The 21040-nt window shown below is 25.7% G+C and overlaps 1 long non-coding RNA gene across 1 annotated transcript; it reads left to right on the forward strand.

Annotated features, from left to right (window-relative positions):
* The first annotated feature begins 6981 nt into the window (after window positions 1–6981).
* On the forward strand, window positions 6982–8342 carry LOC104587719 (uncharacterized). The gene is made up of 2 exons (XR_016077612.1): window positions 6982–7432; window positions 7563–8342. It is a non-coding gene; the product is annotated as an uncharacterized LOC104587719 (long non-coding RNA).
* The last annotated feature ends 12698 nt before the right edge of the window (window positions 8343–21040 follow it).

A 21040-nucleotide genomic window follows, 5' to 3' on the forward strand; every position in this document is an offset into this window, starting at 1 on the left:
CAGTCCTCTCCTTGCTCCATTACCCAAACCAAGCAATTCTAGAGGGGGAGCAAGATTCCCTCTAGAAGCATTAGGAGTTGCCACCTAACATGTCTTATCTCCTTTTTTCCTCTCCTTTCTATTAGGAAACTATCCCCCACATTCTCCTAAATTATCTTTATCTCTCCTTAATTCCTATTTATCTCCTAAATTATCTCAAATTCTTATTTATCCTCTCCCCCACTTGTCATCTATATATATCTAAAGAAAGTTTCAATTAAAACATTTAACAATTATTTAAATATTATAATGAAAATATGTTAATAGCTTTAAAATATTATCAAAAACACACAATAAAATAATTAAAATAGGTTTAATAATATTCATATTATTAATAATTTTATATTTTTATGAATTTCATAATGAAATTATGTAATAACAATATAAATCACAATTTTATGGATTATTCAATTTAATAACTAAATAATATTTAAAAATATATATTTAAATAACAAATTATTAAAAATATCTAAATAATTATGTAACAAAATAGTTAAAATTACATAATAACTTTAAAGAAATAAAATTGAAATAACAAAAAAGATTAAATATTTTACATATTATTTAAATATTTAAATAATGAAATATTTTACATATTATTTTAATATTTAAATAATGAAATATTTAACATATTATTACAAATTTTATATTTTTATGAAATTCATAATGAAATTATGTAAAAACAATATAAATTATAATATTATGGATTATTCAATTTAATAACTAAATAATATTTTGAAAAGTTTATTTAAATAACAAAATATTAAAAATAGCTAAATAATTATGTATCAAAATGTTTAAAATTACATAATAACTTTAAATAAATAAAATTTAAATAACAAAAAAGATTATATATTTTACATATTATTTAAATATTTAAATAATGAAATATTTAAGATAACTAAATTTTAAATAGTTAAAATAACGAAATTATGTAATAAATTTAAAAAACTACTCTTAAGAGTAGAATAATAATTATAATAGATTTCATAACTTTTGAATTAATAATAATTTTATATTTTACAAAATTAATAACAAAATTATGTATAATAGTATAAATTATAATTTCATGTATCGATTATTAAATTTAATAAATAATTAAAAATTTTAAATTTTAAATAATGGTATTATTTAAATAATTAAATATTATTAATAACTAAATCATATCTTATATATTATTTCAAAAACAAAAAATAGATTAAATAACAAAATTATGTTATAACTTTAAAAAAATATCAAAAGCACAAAAGTAATTATAACTAGTGAGGCCCCATGCGATGCACGGGATGTGGCACCCCTCCCTGTCCCTCGCCCCCGTAGTCAAGACACTCTATCCCATCCCCGCCCTATCCCTGGTGGCGGGGCAAGTTGGAGGTAAGGCATCCATTCCCCGTTGAGGATGGGGAATCTCCAAATTTTCCCCACTTCGAGGCAACCTACTAAAAATAATCTAATTTATGGATATTTTACAAATAGAATTATTGGAATTTGGGGCATTTTAGGAATTGGATTATGAAAATTTAGGGTATTTTATAAATGAAATTGTGGGATCCTACGATTATAAGAATATGAGGAAAAACTTAGAGATATTTTACTAATTTACCATTGGGTTTGGGAAATTATATGCAAACCTTGTCCCTTCCCTGTCCCTAATTTGGAGCAAAAATATTTTCCCCATCCCCACCCTATCTCTTCCTCATTCCTATTTAAGATTCGAGAAAACTTGCCCCATTTGGAGAGGGGCAAGGTATTATTTATGTATTATTAATAACTAAATCATATCTTATATATTATTTCAAAAACAAAATTATGTTATAACTTTAAAAAAAATTATCAAAACACAAATAATTATAACTAGTGGGGGCCCATGCGATGCACGGGATGTGGCACCCCTCCATGTCCCTCGTCCCCGTAGACCGTAGTCAAGACACTCTACCCCATCCCCGTCCGTCCCTAGTGGCGGGGCGGGTTGGAGGCGAGGCACCCATTCCCTGTTGAGGATGGGGAATTCCCAAATTTTCCCCACTTAAGGCAACCACCTAAAAATAATCTAATTTGTGGATATTTTATAAATAGGATTATGGGAATTCGGGGTATTTTAGGAATTGGATTATGACAATTTGGGGGTATTTTATAAATGGAATTGTGGGATCCTAGAATTATAAGAATATGAGGAAAAACATAGAGATATTTTAAAAGTCAATATTAAATCTACTGATATTTTACTAATTTACTATCGAGTTTGGGGAATTATATGCAAACTCTGTTCCTTCTCTGTCCCTAATTTGGAGTAAAAATAATTTCCCATCCCCATCCCTATTTAAGATTCAAGAAAACTTGCCCCGCTTGGGGAGGGGCAGGGTATATTTATTAGTTATTTATTGTATTTTCATTATAAATATACTTTCAACAATTATGTATTTCCGCTATAAATTTCAATAATTATTGGAGATTAAAATATTGTTATTTGTTAAAGACTAGCGGGACCCGTGTGGTGCACAGGAAAATTTGAAAGATTTAATAATTTTATTTACTATTAATTAATATTAAATTAATAATCAAAATTTGTTGCTAATTAACTAAAAGTATTTAAAAGTTATTGTTAATATCTAAAATTTTAATAATTGTATTTTTCATTTAATGTTGATTTACAAAAAATAATTATTGTTAATTTAATATGAACAAATATTTTTTAATAAATTTAGTTTTATTAATAATTTTTAGTAATTTTAATAATTGCTTTTATTTTTTTTTTGAATAAAATTTTGATTAACTTTAAGTAAATAAAAATAATTACAAAAGCTAACATTTTTATTAATTTCACTAATAATTGACAATTATATAGGAATGACAATGGGGTGGGTTCAGGGCAGGGCACCCCATCCCTCTCCCTGCCGAATAGTCAAGACACTACCCCATACCTGCCCCGTCCCTAGTGTTAGGCGGGTTCAGGGCAAGGCAACCACTCATCAAGGATGGGGAATCCTCAAATTTCCCCGCCTCGTCCCCAGTATTGGGTGGGTTCAAGTAGAGGTGTAAATTGGGTTGTGTTGGGTCAACAAGGCACGGCCCACATGCCGTGTCGTGCTCACCCATAGGGTGTCCTAGGCCGTGCCTCCCTCCCTTGGGATAATTTGGGGGGTTGGTTCGACACAATCCATGGCCCGAGTTCACATGGGCTCGTATTGTGCTGTGGGTTGGGCTAGCATATGGGTCAAGCCTTGGGTCGGGTCAAGCCAAGCCATGGACCAAGCCAAGATATGATAGGTCCATTTAAAAAAAATGAAAAAGATGTTTAAATTTTTATTTCATATGATTTTTGGTGTATACAATTGTTTATATATACAATTAGACCTATTCATGGGCCGAGTAGCCCAACAGCCAGGCTCAGCTTGACCCATTATTTTTCAGGCTTGGATAAAATTTCAGGCCTGTGGGCACGAGCTCGGGCTTTCTTAAATAAGCCTGGCTTGGTACTATTACATATATAAAAAAGTACTTATGTTATATATAATAATTATAATATATATATGCTTCTTAAATTATTAATAAATATCAATTTACTATTAGGAAATATAAATTAGTTTATTAATTTATTAAATTATTACTAAATTAATCTAATATTAGTTTATAAACGTATACTGAAAATAAGACATTTTATGTACAGATTGGGCTTCAGGCTTTATATAAGGGTTAGGCTCGAGCTCAAGATCTAGGCCTCGATGGTTGGTCCAGGCTCAGACTCAAGCTTGCACATTTTTTGTTGATAAAGATGCCCGTGTTAATTATAAAACTATGAGTTTTTACAAATTAAAATTTTATTTAATTTTAGTGTAGTATAAAAAATATATATAACATTTCTCTATATATTAATATAAAATTTGTTATTTAAATATTATATAATAATATTTATCATATATGTATATAACTTCCAAGTTGAGCTTATTAGGGGTTGTTTAGCTTGGGCCCCATCTGCTAAAGCCATCATTGGACTCTAAAAGTTTGATACCCAATTAGACTTCAAATCTGATTATCCCTGATAATGTGTGGGCATGGTGCATATCTCAGCTAGACTTAACTCAAAAGAAAATAGTTGCTTGAGCCTGCAATTTGATAGATATAATTGGGTTAGGTTAAGTTATAAACGATTTGTTACTTTTTATTATTAATTATTAAAATATTGTACTTATTAAATTACTATATTTATTTAAAATACAGTAATTTCTGGAAATTATCATATTTTCATAAATATTGCTAATTTCTTGGCTAAACCTAATTAAATGTAACTTTCTGGTAATTAAATATATTTTTTTACTATTTATAGCTTAAATTATAATTACTATTAATTATAGTTTAAAAAAACTATTGTTAATTATATTACTATTAATAATTAAAATACATTTTCTATTTCATTATTATTCAGTATTTTTTGCAAGAAAACACAATTAAATTAATTTTCTAATTATTTTAAGTATTTTAATTAATCCTTAGGTTTTTCAGAAATTTTGGAATTTTAATTAATTTTTGGTGTTTTTTCATTATTATTCAGTAAATTTTGCATATGAGTATTTTTTTCAATAATTTTCAGTATTTTCAGCATTTATTTTGGCATATTAGTCACTACAAAATTAATTTGTATTTGCTTTTAGTAAAAATATATTGATAATGAAAAAATACAATAATTACAAAAATACAATAAGTACTAAAAATATATTAACTTGGTCAATAAATAGTATAATCTCAAATAAATATTAATTAATCAATAAGTTATGACAAAAATACAATAAATTAAATTTAAAAAATTCAATAATAGTAGTTCAATCTCCAATAATTATTGAAAGTTTTCTGTTAAATAACAAAACAAAATAAATTTATACATAATCATTGAAAATACATTTATCACAAAAAACAATGCATAATTAATGAAATACAATAAATATTAATTTTAGTATATATAATTATATAATAAATGCAGATTAAGAGTTCAAAATTATTATTAATAGAAATTAATGTTTTTGAAAGTTATTTTCTCGAATTATTACTTGATATAAGTGAAACTATTTATTTACAAAATTATGTAAAAGTATTAAATTATTATTAAATTCATATTATGTTACAATTACTTTTCTACTTTTCAGAATTTTCTTTTAAATTTATTACATAATTTCTTTATTTTAACTATTTAAAATCTAGTTATGTTAAATATTTTGTTATTTAAAATATTTAGTTATTTAAATACTTAAATAATATGTAAAATATTTAAATTTTAAAATATCAATAATTTAATGAATTTAATTATCCATAAAATCATAATTTATACTATTATTACATAATTTCATATTAATTTTGTAATATATTAAATTATTATTAATTTCTATATTATGTTATAATTATTTTTCTACTTTGAAGAAATTTTTTAAATTTATTACATAATTCTATTATTTTAACTATTTAAAATCTAGTTATGATAAATCTTTAAATAATCTATAAAATATTTATATTTTTTTGTTATTTGAACTTTATTTATTTAAAGCTATTAGATATTATTAAATATTTGAAACACATTTAAATTGATAATCTGGAAAAACATAATTTAAATTGTTAGTACATAGTTTCGTGATATACTGTGTAAAAATATAAAATTATTTTTTGTGTTTTTAATAAATATTTTAAAGTTATTATATAATTTTGTTAGAGTATTCAAATAATTGTTAAATTTTTAATCCAAAATTTCTTTAGATAGATATAGATAAAAAGTAGGGGAGAGATAATTTTGGGGATAAATAGGAATTAGAGATAATTTAGAAGATACATAGGAATTATAGATAATTTTGGAGAAAGTGGGGAGGTAGTTTAGGAGATATTTTAGGAGAAGAGATTATTTAGGTTATGGGAAAGTGCATCTCATTGGTTGTTTTATCTAATCAAGATAAGCAATGATTACTATTTTTATATTTAAAAAATAAGAAAAAATACAAAAAATGGAGAAAATAGATAAATAACTTCTCTCAAATGAGAGATATGCTGACATGGATGGACCAATTTTAATATATATATATACATATATTTATATATATATATATATATTAGGCTATTAATTTAGCTAAAATTAGGAGTGTTCACTAGGCAATTCAATTTGGTTGGAGATTGTTTCGCCGGCCAAACTGATTTGGTTGGATTAGGGAGTTGGTCACTCAAAACCGATCAACCATTAGTGAAAACTAACCATTAGTTAATTAATAAATGTTCAAATTTTTAATGTTTAACATAATTTACATTAATCATTGTAATTTAATAATTTTTCATTAAATTTTTACAACAATTATTGATTCATAAAAGATATTACTAATTGGCGTAATTTACTAATTGGCGTAATAATTACAACAATAATTATAGTTAACAATTATCAAATAATTTAGAGAAACTCTTTAACTAATAATCCATACTTTTTTAAATAAAAAATCATTAAAAATTTATGAAATTAATCTACGAAATAAATATTCTCCAAAACTATTTAAATAATAGTCCATTATTATTATTCAACTAAATAACTATTAAAAAATAGGAAAATTAAATTAGAAAATTAAAAGAAGTGAAGAAATTGTCTCTGTTTTCGAATTTTTTTTTAATACATGTTTTTATGAATTTAACCAATTAAATTCTTACACTTGAGTCAAATGGCTTTCAAAGAGCCATGTTTCATCACGGTTCTAGGAGGGTTTTTCACATCTGAAACCTCCATGGTTTTCAAAACAAGATCGGACCGGACGGTCGGACCAAAAAAACTGGTAACTGGTCACCCCCCAGGTCCGGTTTTACTAAAAACCAGAATTTGGTAAAAAACGTTGAAAATGTCAGAAGTCACTGACTCGGGCGATCAAACCGCTAAACCGTTCGACCCGGGCAGCGGTTCGTGGGTTAGTTTTTAAAATTTTTAATGTTTTAAATAAAAAAAACAAAAAAAAATAAAATTCCTATTATATTCCAACCCAGTTCGAATCCCTTATTCCCTTTAGCTTTAAGGTTAGAATTTTAACCCTTCCCGAGTTCTATCCTCAGTCCTCTCAACCCTCACACCCTATCGACCAACCACCTGCGACGGCCATCACCTCCGGCATCTGACAGCGACACACACCGACGGCGACCGGCGAGCTTGCAGCGGCGAAAAGTCACTCTCACCAGCACTTGCAGCAGCGTCCGACAGTGAAAAGATTCACCAGCACTTGCAGCGGTGGACGGCGAGCTTGTAGTGGCACTCGGCACTCGGCACTCGGCATTGGGCATTGGCGAGCAAGCCCACTGTCAACTTCTTGGAGCAGCACTTGCAGGCTTGCAGTGGCAACTTGCCTGCAACCAAGCCTGACTGCCCGAGCCCACTAGAGAACTTGATTAGGCAACTTCTTGAACTTGTTTGTAGAGCCTGCAACTCTCTTTAATTGTTTGATACAGTTACTTAGGCTACACTAGGGAACTTGATTATTTCCTCTCATGCTCCACCTGATTGTGCTTTCCTTTGAATGCAGGTTAACTTTTTGGTTGTCGAATTCAGTTGTTTTAAGGGCAATTATTAGCCTGGTTTTGGGGGAATCTCAACTATCAATTTGTGATGATCCCCAAATTGAAGCTAATGGTGGTAAAATGGGAAACGAAAAGAAATCTTCCCCATTAAAATGGAATGAAAGTTCTCTGAACAAGAAAGAGAAGTTTTTTTTTCTAATGGTTTTGATGACTGGGAGGATCTGTAGACATTTGTAACTACACTGGAAAAGGTTGAACCCTGGATTTTCTCCCGAATAATTGAATTTTCAGATTTTTCTAGATTAAGCATCCTGAATTACTGCTAGCTTTTTTACCTGGCTTTCTGTTTGTTTCTCCATACTCTAACACCATACATGCAGTCTGCCACCGGGATAGCAAATGCTAAAGTAATGGCATCAAACTCAGGGAGTTTGGGTGACCAAGAACAAGGGAACTTTTCTTTACACATTTGGAAAGAAGCTTTCAAGGATGCTTGTGAAAAGCTTTGCCCTGTTCGAGCTGGAGGCCATGAGCGTGGTTGTTTACCTGTGCTGGCTAGACTGGTAGTCTATATTTTCATTATCTGTTACTAATGTACTTGCACAAATCAAGTGCCCCAGCTGCCATTTGTAATTGGCCTTTATTATCCGGTGCTAATCTGGGTGCATAAGCATTAAGCATTGTATGGATTGACCATTGCACGGATGTTGTTAAGTGATAGTTTAAGCATGGACCCTTTTACATGTAGAGTGAACATGGAATTCCTTTATAAGTAGCCCCCTTTTTTATATGTTTCTAGAATTCGCTTCCTATATCATACTCAGGTATCAGTCTTTCTGCAATGATATTCTAGTGGCTGTTCTCCTTCGCCCTATCAATATATAGTTAGGTCTAAGCTCTAAATATGACATGGTAATCTTTTTTTCTCGATAGCCAGGTGATGGAGCAATGCATGAATAGATTAGATGTGGCCATGCTTAATGCTATTCTTCGTGAATCAGCTAATGAGATTCCAACAGATCCTATCTCTAACCCCATAGTGATTCCAAAGTTCTTCCTCTCCCAGCTGGAAAATCAAGCTTTGGTAATGGTGCACAACTGAAAAATGCTGCAAGTAATTCACATGTTGCACAAGTTCATGTTCTATGACTGGACATTACATATTCTTGCTTACATATTTTTTTTCTATATTGTTTGGAATTTTTCTATATTTTTTGGAATTTTTTTGTATTTTGTATATTTTATTATTTTATATTTAGATATTTTTATTTTTTTCATATGTTGTTTTTTCCCTGTATTTTTCTGTGTATTTTTTGTATTTCATTAAAATTTCTATGATATTTTTTATTATATAAATACTTTTTGTTTTTTTATTTGTTTATGATGTCACGGGTTGAACCGCTCGACTCGGATGGTTGAACCGCCAAACCAGAAAACGGTGCCCAGAACGGTTCCATTTCTGGGTCAGTTTTAAAAACCATGGAAACCTCTCCTAAATCGCGTCCAACTTAAACACATAAACTTTGTTCTTCTACTTTTGGAGTCAAGTTTTCCCCATTCTTTTTTCTTCCTTCTATTCTCACGATCAACACCTATATTTCTTTTTTAATTTTTGCTATGTCTTTCTTTATGTCATACATTTCACAGTGTTCTATTTTTAGAGAGAAAAAGAGAGGCGGAATGACACCAAATAGGTAAACCACTTCACCATCTCTTTTTTTCCTTCTTTATTCCGAACCCAGTTTAAATTTTGCTATTTTTATCAATAAAAACAAGGGGTGGGAGGTGCTATTTTGGACCAAAACTATGTTTTGGACAAAATAATAGGGGCAGAACTACTTTGATTCATCGCCCAACACAGGTAAAACTCCTTCCCTGCCTCCATTATTCTTTCTTTGTTACCAATCCATATTAAATATTTTTGTTTTTTTGACTGAAAATATGGGCAAAAAGACAACTGTTTTGGAGGGCGAACAATCACTTTTGTTCTTAAATCTGGGTACTTTTATCCATCTTTTTGTATTGAATATATAGTGAAAAACACTATAAGTTGATTAATAAGATCTATATAAATATATTAAGATGAAATGTGTAAGAAGGAAAGCCTAAGGATGTAAGAAATGGAATCTAACAGTAACTTTTGCCTTTTTTCCTTTGAAATTATAGGAATGTCACATAAAGACAAACCATCCTTATGTAATTTACTTGTAATTGCCTTTATGGTATTCGAAAATTATAAGACTACCTACCACATATAAGACAAACTTTTCAACTTGTAATTGCCTCTATGGAATTCAAAAATTACAAGACTATCACATATAAAACAAACCTTACAATTTAATTGGCTTTATGATATTCAAAAACTATAGGAGTTGTAAATATAATTATTTATGATTATGCCATCCAATAAAATAAAATGACATCCCTCTTCTTTCTCACCTAATTCTCTCTCTTCTCCTATTATTTATCTCAACTTTTATTTATTCATTCATTTTTTTATTATTATCTAAGCATTTATTTGTTTTAGGGAAATTGTCTAAAACTCACCATGAGTTTTTAGCAATTCTCTTAATCTCACCACAACTTTTCAAAATGTCTAAAACTCACCACGTCACTAACTTGGCGTTAAACAGACTAATAGACATTAATATATTACCATTTTAACCTTCATATATAAAATATATACAAAATAAATTAACGGGTGTTAATATATTACCAGTTTAATATTTAGGCATGAAAAAAAGGAAAATGTTCAAAAAATATTTTCAAATATAAAATACATAAAAACATAGAAATTATAAAAATATAAAAATTATAGAAATTGCAAACAAAATAAAAGAAATATTTTGAAATTATAGAAACTATAGAAATTGGAAAACAAAATCATAAAATAAAAATTGTAGAAAAAAACAAAAAATTATAGATTTTAGAAAATAGAAAAATGTAAAAAAAATAGAAATTATAACAAAACATTAAAAATGCAAAAAAACAAGAAAATTGAAAAATGAAAAAGATCATTTTTCCTCTCTCACCATTTATGGGTAATTTGGTCATGAAAGTTGTTATTTATGCTAACATGGACACCTCTGTTAAGAAGCACTAATGGTGCACTAATAGAAGGTGAGTTTTGGAAAATAAAAACTTACTGACATGGTAAACTTTAGACATTTTGAAAGTTGTGGTGAGTTTAAGAGAAATGTTGAAAACTCATGGTGAGTTTTAGATAATTTCCCTTTATTTTATTATTATTTACGATTATGCCATCCTATAAAATAAAGGGAGAATGACCAATCAGCCCAAATCATAATTTTATAGCCCCATAGTACAGGGGGAATGCATCCTGACCGTGAATTGATGCCAAATTCATGAGCAGGATGTGGTTTATAGTGGGGGAGAGGGCTAGAAGTAGGGGGGTTGGAATTCAAAATTCTGCATCGAGTGTATTCGTACTTCCCCGTAAAATAAATTGCCATCCCTCTTCTCTCTCACCTAATTCTCTCTCTCTCTCTTATTATTGATCTCAACTTTTATTTATTTTTTATTATTATCTAAGCATTAATTTATTTAATAAAATTGAATAAATTATTTATAAAACAGTAAAATAAAGGAGATTTGACATTGAGAGAAAGATTTTGATAGACATTTATTTTATTTTACTAAATTATTTATTTAATTTATTATTATTATCTCAACATTTATTTATTTAAAAAATAAATAAATTATTTATAAATTAGTAAAATAGAGGAGATTTGATATTGAAAGAAAGATTTTAAAAGATATTTATTAAAAATAATTTACTAACAAATTATTCTCTCCCCGAGCCCAATATTTATGAGGGGGGCCTAAATGTAAGTGGAATGGGGGCCCATGGCTTCCTTGGGTCCCCTTGGCTCCACCCCTGGGGTTGGGATTAAACCTATTCACAGGTCATGTCGGGCATTGCCTTTATATCAATAGAACATATTCAAGTCCAAGTTTGAGCATGACCAGACCATCGGACCTTGATCTTGAGCCCAAACCCAACCCCCATATAAAGCCCAAAGCCCAACTAAGATTGAGGAAAAAGATTTGTATTCTATTTTTAACAACAAAATTGATTTATTTATATTAAATTGACTTCAAAAGTGAAAATTTTAATTAATTAATTATTATTTTATTTTATTTAATTAAATATATTATTATCCATAAATTTTTATTTATTTAATTTGACATGTCAATGAGTCAAGTTTGGTTCTAGATAACTTGGACCAGTCATGTCCCAATAGTAAATAAATATTTCATTTTTTATTTTATTAAATTAAATAATTGGTTTATTTATTTTACAAAATTAAATAAATTATTATCCATAGATTTCTACTTATTTAATTTACTAAATTATTCAATTAATTAATAATTTATTTTACTAACAAATTATATCTCTCTCCCTGAACCTAATAATTTAGGGTTATCAATAGGTTTGGTTTGTGTTGAGCAGGGGTGGAGTTAGGAATTTTTTATGAAGGGGCTAAAATCTAAGTGATTGGTGGGTAATTTAGTGCTATCAATAGGTTAAGTTTGGGTTGGGCAGAGCAGCAGAGCTAGAAATTTTTTATGAGGGGTGCCATAATCTAAGTGGATTGGGGGGGGGGGGGGGGTAGAGGGAATAAATATGGATGGCCATTGGGGGGTGTGGTGGGGGGGGCGCAACCATTGGGGTGGGGAGTGGGGGAAGGGGGAAATATTGATGAAGAGTGGGGATTTATTGGGCCATAGGGCGGCCATGTCTCCTTAGGGTCCCCTTGTTTCTACCCCTAGGGTTGGGATTTAACTTATTCATAGGCCATGTTAAGCTTTGCTTTTTATATCAATAGAACATATTTAGGCCCAAGCTTGAGCATGACCAGACCATTGGGCCTAGATCTTGAGCCCAAGCCTAACCCTCATATAAAGCCCAAGGCCTGACTAGGAAATTGAGAAAAAATATTTGTATTCTTTACTTGACAACAAAATTGATTTATTTATATTAAATTGACTTCAAAACTAAAAAATTTATTTATTTATTATTATTTTATTTATTAAATTAAAATATATTATTATCCATAAAATATTTTAATTAAACAAATTACCTTTTGCAAATTCATTTTTTTCTATACAATAATTTAACTTTTGCAAGCACTACAACGTAGGCAAGGTTCAAAGTATTGGAAACACCAAGTGTATTGGATAGGCAATTTTAAGAGACGCATCATCAGGATACGCCTTGGATACGCATGTGTATCGGAGAAAAACTAAGATACGCATAGATACACTTGGAAACACTATAAATACTTTAACAAATCATAAAAATATAACAACAACACTAAATATAAGACCCCAACGAGGTGTATATACAATAAATTAATATATTTTAATGGTTTTATAAAGAAATATATTATAGTTAATTATAATTTCATTAAAATCCTAGGGTTAACTATAATTTATACAATATAATTCTTAAGTTTTAATGTTTATGGGATGGAAAAAACCCAACTCTCCTATCCAACCATAAAACATGCATTCCACAACTTCTAAGTGAAAATATAATTAATAATTATTTATTATTTATTTTCAAAAATTATAAAAAATAAATAAACATTATATAATACATTCAAAAAATAGTTATTAAAGAAGAAATTTCAATTGCTTTGTGGATATGATAGATCATCCATAGAATTATAATATATTCAATCATTATGATCAAATGATAAAATATAATTAATTATTTTTTTTTAATTCTAAAAATATAAAAAAAATTGTTAAAGAATAATTTCAATTGGCCTGTGGATATGATAGATAAATCCATAGATCTAAAACATATTTAGACTTTATAGGTAAAGAAAAAATTACATTTTCAAATTCTTTGTTAATTTATATTTCCCCAAATATCTTCATGAAATTTCCATAAATGTACTAATAACACAAAAAAGTTGTGATTTTGAATGTAAGAAATGTAGATCAACATAAATTTATACATTCAAGAAAAAACGAAATCACAAGATATTATAAAAAAATTGAAAAAATTTACCTACTTTTACCATGTTTTTTCAAAATTTGAAAAATGTTCAAAAAAAATCAATGATTCACACTTGTTTCTTGCAAATTTTTGCAAATCTAGCACTGTAGGAATGAGGTTTGGAGTTTTAGAGTTATTTTGGGGTAAAAGAAAGCTTATTTCAGGGAAAAGAAGCTTGCTTTTCCCTTTTATTTATTTTTTCAGTTTTTGGTCGTATCTTTTTTGTCAATATGCTATTGATGCGCCCTGATACACCCCGGTACAGGTTCGATACGCATGAAAAAAGATGAGACGCCCGATTTTTATGCATATCCCATATTTGTTTTTCAAAGATACGATACAATATGCCCCGTATCAGGCGTATCATATTGAAATTTTAAACCTTGAACGCAGGGTCCCTTTGCTAGTAAAACATTAAGAAGAAAACCATAAAAGGGGGGAGGCTGTAAAAATAACCTGTTTTCTATATTCGTGTGAAGAGGACAATCAAAAATGGGTTCGTTGACCCGTTTTCGATAAAATATGTAATGGGTTGACGATGACCTATTTTTTATCCAGTATTTTATTTACCATGTCATACATGGTTGTTAGATTTACCATGTACAACACGATTACATAATGATTAATATTATTTGTTTAACTAATATTATTTTTTGTTTAATAATAATAACAACAATAATAATAATAATAATAATAATAAACAGTTACATAATGTTTATTGTTTATTGTTCATTATATTATTTGTTTAATATAGGACGGAAGTTAATAATTACTAGTATTAACTTATCAAAAACATATAAAAAATTGTCATAAAGTACCAATATTTCCAAAAATAATATGATAATTTGTAGAAGTCAATAGAAAAAATAAAAATTTACTTTAAGAAATTGTCATAAATTAGTATAAAATAAGATAAATTAACCAAGACATAATACCAATATTATATTTAAGAAAAATATCATAATTACTAAAAATGAATTAATAATATTTCCAACAAATATGATAAATTACCATAAACTAAATTATTATAAGAGATGAACAAAAATTAATCAAGAAAATAACCAAATATGGGCTACCAATATTTCAAAAACAATGATAATTCCTATGAATTAATAAAAACAATAGAAAGTTATGATAAATTACCAAAGATCAACATAGATAATTATTAGTAATCTTCAAAAATTTTAGTAATTATAAAAAATTACTACACATAGCAAAAACTTACTACCATTAATTGTCGTAAATTATTATAGATGAACAAAAATTTACCAATAAAACAACCAAAGTTAGGTTACCAGTATTTCCAAAAATCCTATCTAAACCGGATTTGACCCTATATAAATATTTTAAATTTTTTACATCATAACTATTTTAACGAAATTACATTTAATTAGTAGAAACTTACATTACTTTACCAATATTTCTGAAAATATATTATCAATTGATTGTGTTGGTAATTGATTTTATTGTGGTTACATAGCATCTCTCTCTACATAGCATTTGTCTTCCATGTGTTCATTATTGATTTTAATGTGATTATATACCATATGATATGACTTGCATACATTGGTATTGATTTTGTTGTGATTCCATACAAAATTTGTATACATTTTTCATATTACCAAATTCAAAAAAAAATCAAAAATTGATTAATATTATTTTCAATAAACTGTCATAAATAGAAATTTACAAAAATCAGATTACCAATATTTCAAAAAATAATATGATAATTTGTAGAAGTCAATAGGAAAAAAATAAAAAAAAATTACCAATATATAGTAATAATTTAAGAAAGTGTCATAAATTAGTATAAAATAAGATAAATTAACAAAGAACATAATAAAATATTTATTAGTATTATAAGAAAATATGCTAATTTCCATAAACATTTACCAATATTTAAGAAAAATATCATAATTACCAATAATGAATTAATAATATTTCCAAAAAAATATGATAAATTACAAAAATACACAAAATAATTATCAATAAGTACATAATTACATATATTATCAGAATTTTTGATAAATTACCAAAAGTTATCAATAATAGTAATTACCATAAATGAATAATTTATCAAAGATTACCATAAATTGTTATAAATTATTATTAGAGATGAACAAAACTTAACCAAGAAAATAACCAAATATGGGCTACCAATATTTCAAAAAAAAAAAAGATAATTCCTATGAATTAATAGAAACAATAGAAAATTATCATAATTTAAAAAAATTGTAAAACATATCAACTCGGGTCGAGTTGGTTAGTTTCATCAATTTGATGAAAAAACTTAATTGAAATAAATTATTGTTATTTTTGTATTATAAAAATTATTAAAAGTAATATATAAAATATAAATAATTATTAATGATATAAAAATTAAAACATAAAACAATTGTATATTCTTATATATTTTTATTGTTTAGCTTTGGCTTAATAAATCCCGTGCACGCATCCCTATCTCCCCACTAGTAGATAATATATAATATATAAACTAGCGGGGACTCGTGCAATGCACGTGAATTGTTAAGGAAAGCTAAACAATAAAACACATAAGAGTATACAATTATTTTATATTTCTATCTTTTTAAATAATGATTAATTATTTATATTTTATAATACTTTCAATCACTTTTTACAATACAAAAATAACAATAATTTATTTTCAGCTAAGCTTGTTCATCGAACTGATGAACCCAACCAACCTGACCAACTCGACCCATATCACTCAGTTTTTAATATTTCTGGTTGAAATTGGGACCAGTTTCGTTGTGGCCATTTGTAAATTGACCAAAATTGAATGACCCAATTGCATATATATATTAATATTTTTTATATTTTAAATATAATTTTTAATACAGGAAAGTGGGGAAATTCCCATATTTCATAATCTCAAATATTTTATATTATAAATTTATTTTTTAATAATGTCAATGTAATTTTTAAAATTTAAAATAAGTTTTCAACCCATACCAATACAACCCGATTTAGTTGGTTTCCACAAATGGTCACTAGATTTCGGGTGACCAACTCCCCAACCTGACCAAGTCGATTTCGTTGGCCAAATAGCCTACAACCGAAATAAACCAGGTTGTGATCAACATTCTAATCTCATCCAAATTAATATTTTAATCTCGTAAAAGTAGTTTAATATCCAATAATTATTAAAAATTATAGTGAAAATGCACAATAATTCAAAATATATTGATAATGAAAATAAAATAAATAACTAATAGAATAAAATAATAAAAATACTAAAAAATATATTAAGTTAGTCAATAAATAGTGTAATCTCAAAAATACAATAAATACAATAAGTATAATAAATTAAATTTAAAAAGTTAAATAACAGTAGTTTAATATCTAATAATTATTCAAAATTTTATATTAAATAACAAAACAAAAATAGATTTATACATAATTATTGAAAATATATTTATAAAAAATTATAAATAATTTCTGAAAATACAATAAATATTAATTTTAATATATTAAATATATAATAATAAAGATTAAGATTTAAAAATAATTATTAATGAATATTATTTTTATGAAAGTTATTTTTCTAGAATTATTAATGGATATAAGTAAAATTGGTTATTTAAAATATTATTTAATTATTTAAATAATATCCTTATTTAAATTTTATAATTTTAATTATTAATTCAATTCAATAATCTATAAAATTATAATTTATTCTATTATTATGTAATTTCATTATTAATTTTGTAAAAATTTTAAATTATTATTGATTTTAATATTATGTATGATTTTTTTATTGTAATTGTTTTAATTTATTGCATTTTTTCGTTATTTTAACTATTTAAAATATAGTTATGTTAAATATTTCGTTATTTAAAATATTTATTTATTTGAATATTTAAATAGTATATAAGATATTTAAAAATACTCATTATTTGAATTTAAGATATTTAGTTATTGAAATATTTAAATAATATTTTATTTTCTTAATGTTAAATTTCTATTATTTGAATAACATTTAATTTGAATAATCTAAAAAATCATAATTTATATTGTTAGTACGTAATTTCGTGATGAATTTTGTAATTTGTAAAAATATTAAATTATTATTAATTTGAATATTATGTGATATTTTTTATTTTTTTTGCATAATTTTGTTATTTTAACTATTTAAAATATAGTTATGTTAAATATTTTGTTATTTAAATAGTTAAATAATATATAAATATTTAAAAATAATCATTATTTGAATTTAAGATATTTAGTTATTGAAATATTTAAATAATTAAATATTTTTTTACGTAATTATTTAGCTATTTTTAGTATTTTATTATTTAAGATATTTAGTTGTTGAATATTGAAATAATATTTTATTTTTTAATGTCACATTTCTATTATCTGAATAACATTTAATCTGAATAATCTGGAAAATCATAATTTATATTGTTAGTACATAATTTCGTGATGGAATTTGTAAAAATATAAAACTATTAATAATATGAATATTATTAAATCTATTATAATTATTTTTTGTATTTTTATTAAATAGTTTAAAGTTATTATATAATTTTTTAAAATATTTAAATAATTTTTAAAATTTTAATTTAAACTTTCTTTAAATAGAAATAGATAAAAAGTGGCAAAGAGGATAAATAGGAATTAAACATAATTTGGAGAGAAATTCTATAGTAAATTAGATATAAGTTAGGAGATAAATATGAATTGGAGATGATTTAGGAGAAAGTCGGGGAGGTAGTTTAGGATAAATTTTAGGAGAAAAGATTGTTGGGGAAGGAGAGCATCTCATTGGTTCTTTAAAAAATAACATGGAATAAAAAAATAAAAAATTCAAAAAATGAGAAGATTTCTTCACCCAAGTTTTAATATATACTAGCGGGGACCCGTGTGATGCACGAGATTATTAAGCGAAAGATAAATAATAGAAAGGGTCATATACTAAAATACTCTTATAGTTTCATGGATTTACTAAAATATACCCTATAGTTAGCATTTTACTAAAACACCACTTATAATTTGCAACAGATTTAATCAATCTTCCATTAGATGATAGTGGAAAATGACAGTGTTGACCCTAATGTTCATTTAAATAAATTTAATCAAAAGAAAATAGAAATAAAAATACCATTCTTGCCCTTAATAAGACATGAACAACAACTTTATTGGCTATATTTGGCCAATTTTGTTTTCTGTATAAAAAGTTTTAAGGGTATTTTTGGAATAAAAAATCATGGGTCTAATGGCAAAACAAACACTCCTTAATGAAAGGTTGATTAAGTAAATAAGTTGTAAAAAATATGGGATGTTTTAGTAAAATGAGAAGTATAAGGTAGCTTTAAGTAAATATGTAAAACTATAAGGTGTGTTCTAGTAAATGACCCTAATATAAACACATAAGAGTATACAATTGCTTTATATTTTTAACTTTTTAAATAATTAATAATTATTCATATTTTATATATTACTTCTAATAATTTTTTTATAATACAAAAATAACAATAATTAATTTCAGTTAGGTTTATTCATCAAACTTATGAAACCGACCAACCCGAGTTGGTCGGTTTTCTAGTATTTGAGGTTGGCTTTGGTTCAAAGTTTTCCCAATTCGACCAGGTTGGATCATTTCACTTTGGCCATTTGTAAACTGACCAAAATCGAACAACTTAACCATGGATATATATATATATATATATATATATATATATATATATATATATATATATATATATATAATATTTTATATTTTAAATATATTTTTTAATATGAAAAAGTAAGAAATTTCCCATATTTCTTAGTCTAAAATGTTTTATTTCATAAATCTAATTTTTAAATTTATTTTTTATTAATCGCACAGTAATTTTTAAAATTAAATTTAACTTTTAAATTTAAATCTTTTGAACCGACTGAACTTTTATGAAAATCGATCCAAACCGGTACAACTTGAGTGGGTCGGTTTGGTTGGCCAAATTGCCTATGACCGGATTGAACCAACTCATGAACATTCAGAATTTTAGCTAAATTAATAGTCTTATCTCTGATAAATAACAACAGTTTAATCTTCAATAATTATTAAAATTTTATAGCAGAAATACACAATTATTGAAAATATATTGATAATGAAAAATATACAATAATTACAAACATTCAATAAGTACTAAAAATATATTAACTTAGTCAATAAATAATATAATCTCAAATAATATTTTAATCTCTAATAAATATTAATCAATCAATAAGTTATAACAAAAATACAATAAATACAATAAGTACAATAAATTAAATTTAAAAAAATAAATAATAGTAGCTTAACCTCCATTAATTATTCAACGTATTCTGTTAAAATAACAAAACAAAACAAATCTATACATAATCATTGAAAATACATCTATCACAAAAAAATATTAATTTTAGTATATATAATTGTATAATAAATATAGATTAAGAGTTTAAAATTATTATTAAAAAGTATTATTTTTTTGAAAGTTATTTTCTTGAATTATTACTTGATATAAGTGAAATTAGTTATTTACAATATTATGTACAAATATTAAATTATTATTAATTTCAACATTATGTTATAATTATTTTTCTACTTTTCATAATTATTTTTTAAATTTATTACATAATTTCTTTAGTTTAACTATTTAAAATCTAGTTATGTTAAATATTTTTTTATTTAAATACTTAAATAATATGTAAAATATTTAAATTTTAAAATATTAATTATAATGATCTAATAATTACTAAACATGATTAATTAATTAAAATGATTGTTCCAAAAAAAAGAATATGATTGAATAAAATGGTTAAATAATTGGATTAATTAACTTCATTAAGTTGCCTTAGATTTATTAACCAAATAAAGCTAATAATTTAATTTAAGTTAATTAAAATGTGATAGAAAATTGAAAACAACTATTTAAGTAAAAATTAATTGGATATGTATTACATGTATAAAATGTAATTGCCTATGTTAGCACTTCCTCTTCATCCTTCTACACTATTTATCTAAACTTACTTCTTCTTCTTTTTTTTTAATTTTTTAACATTAACTATAATTCTTTACTCTCATAAAATACTCAATTATCTAATGCTTCTCTACCTAAGATATCTCCACCTTCCTAAAATACTCATATCAAACTTATCATACAAGTATTGAATCTCAAACAAAATAATAGTTGCCCTGTAGTTAGGATTTTGCCGCACCTACTATCCATAGGTTATTAAAAAGAAGAAAAAAGCATAAATTGTTAATTACAAATTAAACATGATTTAATTTTCTAAATTGAATAAGAAACCAAAATCAAATTTATCATATAAGCATAAGTTGTAAATCTCAAATGAAATAATAAATGATGTGGACCATTCCTCTAGATAAAATAAGGTGTCTCTTAAATCAAATAATAATCTATAAAAATGAAATAAAAAACTAAACTAAAATTCTAATATAGA

Source organism: Nelumbo nucifera, chromosome 6 (assembly GCF_055504915.1).
Source record: "Nelumbo nucifera cultivar China Antique chromosome 6, China Antique-T2T, whole genome shotgun sequence".
Classification (NCBI taxonomy): domain Eukaryota; kingdom Viridiplantae; phylum Streptophyta; class Magnoliopsida; order Proteales; family Nelumbonaceae; genus Nelumbo; species Nelumbo nucifera.